Source organism: Pteropus medius, unplaced genomic scaffold (assembly GCF_902729225.1).
Source record: "Pteropus medius unplaced genomic scaffold, Ma_sr-lr_union100, whole genome shotgun sequence".
In the NCBI taxonomy this organism is placed as follows: Eukaryota; Metazoa; Chordata; class Mammalia; order Chiroptera; family Pteropodidae; genus Pteropus; species Pteropus medius.
In genome coordinates, this window is record NW_024349803.1 from 335715 (window position 1) to 344381 (window position 8667).

Here is an 8667-nt window from a genome sequence, read left to right on the forward strand (position 1 = left end):
TCTCTCTCCCTGCCCCACCCCTCTCAGGCCACCGCCAGTGGAAAATATCAAAATCCTCTGATGCTCAAGTCCCCTATATAATATGGTATAATTAATGCATATAGTCAGCCTTCTGCATCCCTGGATTCCCAACCATGGATCAAAAACAAAACAGGCATTTATTTTTAATAATCTACGTATAAGTGGACCCATGCAGTTTAAACTCGTGTTGTTCAGCGTCAACTATATTGGCGGGCATCTTCTCTACTGACCAATTCCATAATTATCAACTAGCTTCACAAAAATAGTTTCTCAACTTACTAAATCCTGATGGTTTAATTATTTTTTCCTAGTAAACAAATGAGTTTAACTAAATCCTTTTTGATGACCTCCAAATGAAGATCTCATCTCTCTAGAAAAATAATTCAGTCATATAGTCTATGACTTAAATTTGAAGTGTTTTTCATCCACAAAGATCTAAATTATTTGAATAATTTAAAACAATCACCAAAAGAAAACTTGTTTGTAACCACACGTGTGGAAGGAAGAATAATGTCACTAGAATCTATTGTTTCTCCATCATATCCTTCTCAATTTGCTGACAAATCCTGCTGATGACTCATATCCTTCTGCACTAACCAGTCACTCTGTTCCCTCATGATAGGCTTTTCACCAATAATGGAAAGTAGAAAACACATCAATTTGTTTTGCTACTAAAAACAGTAAATATCAACATATGTATATAAACACGATTTACAAATACTGTGGTGGTACAACCTAGTGAATGTTTCCTGCAAAAGTGGAAAAAAAGTTACCCCCTAATCTCAACTAAAACTAAAAGACAACTAGAAGAAAGCAGACCTGATTGTGAATTTGAATTCCTGTCAAATGATACATTTGTATAGAGCCAACATTTTGACCACTGCAGAAATAAAAATAAAGTAATTTATCTGATCTGCTAAAGTAAATATATCATGTGTGCATTTTATGCCAAAAGAATTAACATTTTCTGAGAAGAATGAAATTTCAACCCAAAAATACTATGAAAGGAATTAAATACATCAATTCTCTAAAGGTAAAGGCTATTCTAATGGTCAAAATATTTTTTCAAAACAGGCTCAACTAGCAAAAAAAAGGGTCACAGAAAAAGCTTAATCTTAAAATTTTCTACAGTTTAAAAAGGCAATGTTGTGCAATGTAAATTTGTATTCAAATGATGAAATTTAGTTTCTGGGCCACTTAAAAGACTTGATGCTGTGTTACAGAACCTATGGGAAAGAAATCGGTACAGGCAAACAAAAACAAATTGTATTAAAGTAGCATCAAAACTGTTGGTATAACCTGTCTACTCCTTGCAGTCATTTTTCTGAGAAAGATTTTGTGCTCTGTAAATCTATACTGATTTGAACAGATAGTGTAGGTAAAATCACCTTAAGAAATGCAGGAGAAGAGTCATTTTCTCACCTGGGTTTTGATAATTCCACAGGGTTAACTGTGGAAAGTAGACAGAGACTGCAGTGCTGTGCAGCTTCTTTCGTGGAGGAGCTAGTGTAGTGACAGTTTCTGGTACAGCCCAGACCTTCTAGAACTCTAAGGAGCAAGAGATTTAATGTCTATATAATATCTATCCACTTGAGCTCTACACCAAGCAATCCAGGAAGGCTTCAAATCCCCCAAAGGAGTAGCCAGGAAGACAAAGGAGCTAGAGAACGTGGTTCAGTCAATAAAACAAAGAATAATTGACAAAGGAGCTAGAGAACGTGGTTCAGTCAATAAAACAAAGAATAATTGAAGAAAGCTGACACCTCTATACATATACTTCTGAAGCTAAAAATAGATTTTAAAAAGGCTCTTCTAACATTCCAGATTAACAGACTCAAATCACTATTTTCCAAAATAATTATAATGGTGGCATCCACTGTTCATTTACTAAATCCAAGGTACAAAATTATCTGAACTGTAACATCAAGGAGTCTTTTTTAAACTTAGAGAATCATCATCAGTTTCTATACAACCAACTAGTGTCTTGAGAAAAATCTCAAAGCAACATCCCCGAAGAGTAAAAAAAGTATGGAAGTAACTTAAGTATCTTTAAAAAAATAATTTCAAGCAAAAAAATGCCAACTTCCTTAACATCTACTTAACTCCTACGTAGCTCCCTATAAAGTGAGTTAACTGGAAAAAAAAATGTTTGTCCAGAGATTTAAATACTTTAAGCCCCAAGGGGAAATTTTTTTTTTTATCTACTACCATTTATTTACTGGCACTCTTTAAATTGGATTCCAAAACCTGTGATTCAACAATTGATCTATAGATCAATTTCTTTATCTGTAAAACTGAAAGAATGCCACTTATAGGATTATGAATTGTAATGAGACGATTTGTGATTCAGCACAAAGAAAATAATCTCAAGAAGGGAATATTGTAACCAAAACATAATGCTCAGACTTCATCAGTATTCTAAGACCTCAAGAACTCTACCACTACCCTTCTCAATAAACATAATTAAGATTACCATGTTAAACTATGGATCCCAATTTCCAGTTGCTCAAAAATTTTAAAGAACGGCACAGCACTTAAAGAAATCAATCTATCTTAGGTTTCACTCTTCTAAGAGCAACAGCTAAAAATTTATGTGCTGTCCTCTACATCTTATTCGTAAATGTTTTTTTCTAGAGGTACCAATCCCACATTCCAACAAAAAGAAAGTACAGTCAAGCCCTTTAAAATAATTCTCTACTAAATTTCAACTTTGTGCCACATAGCTGTCTGTAACTAGTACATACAGAAAGGCTACCATTGAAAGACAAAATGAATAAAAAGTTAAATCATAAGAAAAATAAATCTTTTTTACCTTGTTCACACAAATCTTTTCAAGTAAAATGTAAATATGAGGTTTTCAGACTTTTTAAGAAAGTTATATGCAAAACCACTTAAACATTTACTCTTCCATAGTGCCACCAAAGTTCAATGATGTTGTAAATGATTTCTGCCTATAAATTTGGTTCGTTCAAATTAAATATTACTTGACTGACTCATGGAGGGAGTGGTTTGACTTTTGCTGTTCTGAGTCAGAATATACCGGTTCAGCAGTTCTAAACAATTTCTCATTTGTATAGGTATTCTAAAATGCTAGTCTTTTCCAGCTATTAAATATAACAAACTGACCTTAGTAGAAGTCTTAGTGGTAATAATACTTTGAACCTGTACTTCAATTTATATTAACAAAGTGCTATTTTCTCACTTGATCTGCACAATCTCCTCAGGTAAATATCCCACACAGCTGAACAGGACTTTCACAAAGAAGTGACAACTTCTAGCTAACTCTTAGCCCCAATAAATAAACTCTTCCACTTTCCCCCAAAATAAAAAAAAAATTAAAAAAAAACATAAAAGGCTGCTAAGTTTCTTTAATCAGACTTTCCTCTCCCAGACATACGCCAGGTGCCTCATAAAAACTGTCTCAAAGCACACACCCTAGGGCCCCAAGAGAGTTTCAAGGCAGAATCTCCACCCACATAAAAGCCTAGCTTAGGTCCCAAAGAGCCTCAGTCGGCATCTCCTAAATGATCCCCTTGCCTCTAGCCACTCAGTCTTTTGCTTTAACTTCAACATCGCTCTTCTGTAAAAGCTGCTAGGTCACTATATGGATGAAATACCTCAAACTGAGATAATCTACTGCAAAAGTAGAACGGTATGGTGGAAAAATCAAGGGCTTTGGAGTCAGACAGACCTAAGTTTTTAATTCAACTCCAATTCTTATTATCTCGTGACCCGGTACAAGTTACTTAACCTCTGGTACAAGTAACTTAACTTGAGTCTCTTCATCTCATCAGTGTAAGTCAATGAGGACTCTGTAGCTCCAGTGTCTGGCAAATAGAAATCACTCACTATGTGCCAAATAAAAACAAATGAGGACACCTTTATGGTAGCTGCAAGAATTAAATGAGAAAGTATGAAAAGCACCTGGTGCATAGTAGGCACTTAATACTAATTAATCTGGTCCTCCACTGAACACGGACAATATTATTTATTATTTTGGAAAACAGAACATGCTAGTGATTGAGAAAAAGAATGCTCCAAGATAAATATAATTTCTGAAACATCAATGCTAGTGCTATTATTAAAAGGATCACCTTACTCTTTGCTTATCATACTGAAAGACTCCCAATTTCTAAGAGAAGTCCCATATGGTACCGAGCCATAAAATCCGTATCAAGGTACTCTTCAACAAGAACCCCTGCTACACAAGAGTCTGGGAAAAGTCCATGTCAATGATTAGTCCATTCACTATCCAATATGAAACTTTAAAAATGTCAAAATCAGAATACTGACAATTTCTCACCATCTTCAACAACACACTGGTATGCTAGCAAGTGATTCTGAAGCCTTAATAATGTGTCATTCTGTAGCCTTAATTTCCTTTTGCACATTGAACAAAGCATAACTTCACTCACTTCCTGTCTGAAACTACTCTGTAACATAAGAGCATGATAGCAAATAACTACCATATTCTAATCCAGCAGTGGTTGTAGTTTGGTGACTCCGGACAAGTAGCATTTGTTGAATGTCTACAATGATGCTAGAACTGCTCGACACTTTATATGTCCCTTGACAAATTCCAGGAAATAATAAACTAGGCTATGATTCTTCTTTACCAATGTTTCATCATCACCATCATCATCACTATCATCATCATTATCAGCATTACTTCTTGAGAGCTTTTCTCCAGGACTAGAAAGGGCCACAACTTAAAAAAATATTAGTTCGATTTACTGAACTATACCTTTCACCTGAAAAGCCATCAGTACTTTACAAATGAACTTATGCTTCTGAAGACATTAAAGACAAGAGCCTTGGATCTTGGGCTATAGACAAGTTTTAGTTAGCACTCACAGTCCCAGACTAAAATGGGATAACAACCGTATCCTTGACAAATTTGGAAATTTATGTCGATGTCATGAAACGAGGGGGGTTACCAAAAAAAAAAAAAAAAAAGGCACATCCTTTCTTTTAAAAATCCCAGAGCCAGAAGATGATAGTGCCACCGAATGCACTCCTATACCCTTTCCTCATGCTTGAACCGGAGAACCCAGGGAAGAGATGCTCCTGTGAAGAACTCCCTAACCCAGGACACACCAAGATTCACTATCGCCAAACACAACCATCAACGACCGAGGAGAGCTCCAGGATGCTTGCTAACACACTGAACAGACGCAGGCACACCCTTCCACACTCCCTCCTCTGCCATTCACCTCCCCAACCTCTCACACTGCACTCATATTCTCCCCACACTCGCGCACTCATTCCCACACGCTGTCCCCATATCTCTGCGTCATGTTTATATCTCCTCTGCACATATCTGCGCGGATAATAGATATTGCACACACATCTCACTTACTCCCCGCCCATCTCTCCCCATATATCCTCTGTACATCTTCACCCACACTCACATGCCACTCCTCCATACTACTTCAACACTTCCCCATCATATTTTCTTCCTAACTGTTCTTCTCCTTTGCATTATGCATCAGTTCTCACACTCTCCCCCACGTCACGCACACGCATTTCCCCACACCCACACTTAACATTCTTACACACACATATACACACTCGATGGCCCCCCTTTCTCACCCACCCTCGTTCTCCACGCTTCCTGGCTGCGCTCCCCCCGCCCGGGGCCCCGGCCCTCCTTCCGGGGACGTGTCTCGGGCCTGCACTAATGGCTGCGGCGCCTCCCGCCCTCCCCTTCCCCGCGGCCCCGAGAGCCGGCGCGGGGGACGCCCGGGAGCAGCGCACTCACGCTGGCGAGCTGGGGACTGGGCATTGACGTCCGGCGGCGGCGGGAGCGAGGAGGCGCCTCTCTCCTCAGTCACCTCGGCGGCGGCGGCGGCGGCGGTAGCGGTGGCGGCGGCAGCGACGACTCCCCCCCAGCCTCGGCGCGCGACACCCGGCCCGGCCCGGCGGCGGCGGCGCGTGTCCACGAGTCCGTCTTGCTGCTGCTGCTGCGGCCGCCGCTGCGTCTTCTGCTGCCGCCGCTGCCCCCGCTGCCGCCGCTGCCCTCTGGCTTCGCCTCGCGCCGTGCCCGGCCGCCGCTGCAGCTCCAGCCGCTACCGGACGGACGACGGTTACAGCCCGGCCGATCGCGCCGCCGCCACCACCGCTGCGCGCGCAGCCGGAACCAGCTCCCGCCGCCGCCCCTCAGGGGGCGCTGCGGGGCGCGGCGCGCGCGCCCGTCGGCCCGCCCCTCGCACCCGCTAACTGGCTGGCCCGCCGGCTCGCGGCGGTTGGGTCCGCCCACTGCCCCGCGGGGCGCTGACCCACTGCCCTCGGCACCTCCCCCGCTTCTCCTCTGTCTTGGTTCCGCTCCGCACTCCTGGTTGCGGAAGCGTGTCCATGTGACCGGGGAGCCGGCAGAACTGGGCCTGGAGAGTCGTTCGCCCACGCTACGGCACGCCCATCCGCACCTGGGCTGGGGCGAGGGCCGGAGGCCGCCGTGTGACCCTCAAGGTCGAAGGGCTTTTTTTCGCCCGGATTCCGAGCTTTGGGGCCAGATCCTTTTGTGACGGGGTGGTGACCGAGCCCTTTGCTCGGGGATTTCCAACTCAGAAGTGAGAACCAGGGTAGCTAGTTCTTGGCTGCCCTCCCTCGGGGCCCCAAATAAATGGCGTGTGCGTCTGCAATTGCAAAGGATGTTTCGGTACCTCCCCCCACATCCCTGCCTGCCACACACACCCAGACCTATGAACCCTCCCTGGCAGACCAAAATTAAGACTTGCGGGATGTAGCATCTTGGGCAAGTTATTTCCTCTCTCTGAGGATTCTCAACTATTAAACGGAAATAGTTATCAGCTACCTCATGGGGCTCTTTTCACGTATCAATGCTATAACTGAAAAAAATGCCTGATGAAGAGGAAACCCTGAATTTCAAGGTTTACAACTTCATGTTCACTTTATCGACAAGGAATATCCTTGAGATTCCACCATTCTTCCTTTGGAGGGTGGCCAGAAATTCTTTAATTTGTCAGACCATAGAAAATGTGGTCACCAGTGAGTTGGGAGACTGCTCTGGGCCACTGCCAGATGGCAGCTAGAAAGAGGCCCTGGAGTCTGTCTTAGGACAAAGACAGGAGGTTTACCCATGGGAGTTGGGAGGAGGAGGGTGCTCTGTCCTCCTTATCCACCCCGAGAAGTCTCACCTGCCCAGAACTGGCACCTATCTAGAAGGGACTCCTGCCCCTTGGGCTGCCTCTCCTCCAACCCCTTCACCACCACACACCTATTCATCTGGCCCTGTGGGAAGAAGCAGTGGTCAGTAGTCTTGATGAGGCCTTCCCCATGAGGTAAACCTGGGGCTTTGCCCCTGACCAGAAGGTTTCCATTAGAGCTTAGAAGTAAAAAGAAAGGTCTTATGACTCAGCCACATCAAGCCACAGCACAGAACCCAGGATGCTCACCACCAGCAGGTGGCCCAAGAAGGGGTATTCCAGGGCAAGGCTGGCTGGCAGGGCTGTGTGGGAGCTGAGAGGCCTTGAAGCAAAAGGGATGAAAGATTAGACTCACCGCCCTTGGGTAAGAAGCACAGACTCAGCTGCTGCTTGCATTCTGCCTGCCTCCAGCAGACAGCATTTTCTACTTCCTCCAAGCACAGACTTGAAACAGAGAACTATCTGCTCTGCAGAACTTTTGCTGAGTCTCCTGGTTATTGATCCTTCCGCTAGAATCTCCAAACATCTTATGCAATCTTCTATCATAGCATTTATCACATTGTATTGTAAATGCTTATTTTCATGATTCTTCCCTACCTGGGGCAGTCTAGTAGATTGTTGAACAAATAACTGAATCTTCCCTCCATCTAGCTCTCAGCCTGGCCCTAAAATGTCAGTAAATTATATAACATAAGGTTAACAATAATAGCTACCATTTATGAAGCATCTACCCTCTTCTAAGTGGTGGGCAAGGTGTTTATATTGTCAAGTTTATGCTTCAAAATAACCCTTTAAGGAAGGTATTGTTATCCTCATTTTAAAAGGGATTGGAGGTTCAGAGAGATGAAGTGACAGAAGCAGGATTCAGCTCAGGTGTCTGCCTCTGAAGCCCAAATAAGCATCATGTTAGTCTCTGACTCTAGTCAATAACTGGTCTCCTTCAGATTAACCTAGAATCCCTTCTGAGATGTTGGAAACACCCCAATCTGAGAGCAAAAGGCCTGAGACCATGGCATCACCAACTCTCCATACCCCCAGGACAACAAGGAAATACTCTAACCCCTGACATGAATGACCTAATCCAAATGGATTCTCAAGTAAGGCTGCACACCTCAAACAGATCAGGAACTGGGCTACAGGTGCCTCATTACAGTGTGAACCACCCTTGGCAGTGAGTTTTACACATAATAAGTACCTTGAGTTTATCCAGTGCCTTTGCTGAAGCATTCCAAGTGCTATTAGCTTATTAATCCGCCCAGCACCTATGTGAGGCAAAGCTGGCGGTATTCCTGACTTTATAGAGCGTTAGCTCCTTAAAAGCAGGAGCTGTGTGGGCCTGCCACACACAGAGGTTAGAGAAAGAAACAATGGTGGTATGAGAAACCAAAATCCTTAGAGAAGTAGTTTTAGACAGAGGTGGGGACACAACTCAGGTGCCTAGTTCCCACCCTGGGACTCTAGACTATTTCATCTGGCATCC

The 8667-nt window shown here is 43.4% G+C and overlaps 1 protein-coding gene across 3 annotated transcripts in view; it reads right to left on the minus strand.

Annotated features, from left to right (window-relative positions):
* Positions 1 to 6139, minus strand: part of PTP4A2 (protein tyrosine phosphatase 4A2) — a 25863-nt gene extending 19724 nt beyond the window's left edge. Inside the window, exon 1 of one of the 3 annotated variants that reach the window (XM_039836883.1) lies at positions 5783 to 6139. The gene's annotated coding sequence lies outside the window, so the exon portion shown is untranslated. The remainder of the gene's footprint in view (positions 1 to 5782) is intronic. The other 2 variants (XM_039836880.1, XM_039836881.1) reach the window with 2 other exon arrangements.
* Between the last annotated feature and the right edge of the window lie 2528 nt (positions 6140 to 8667).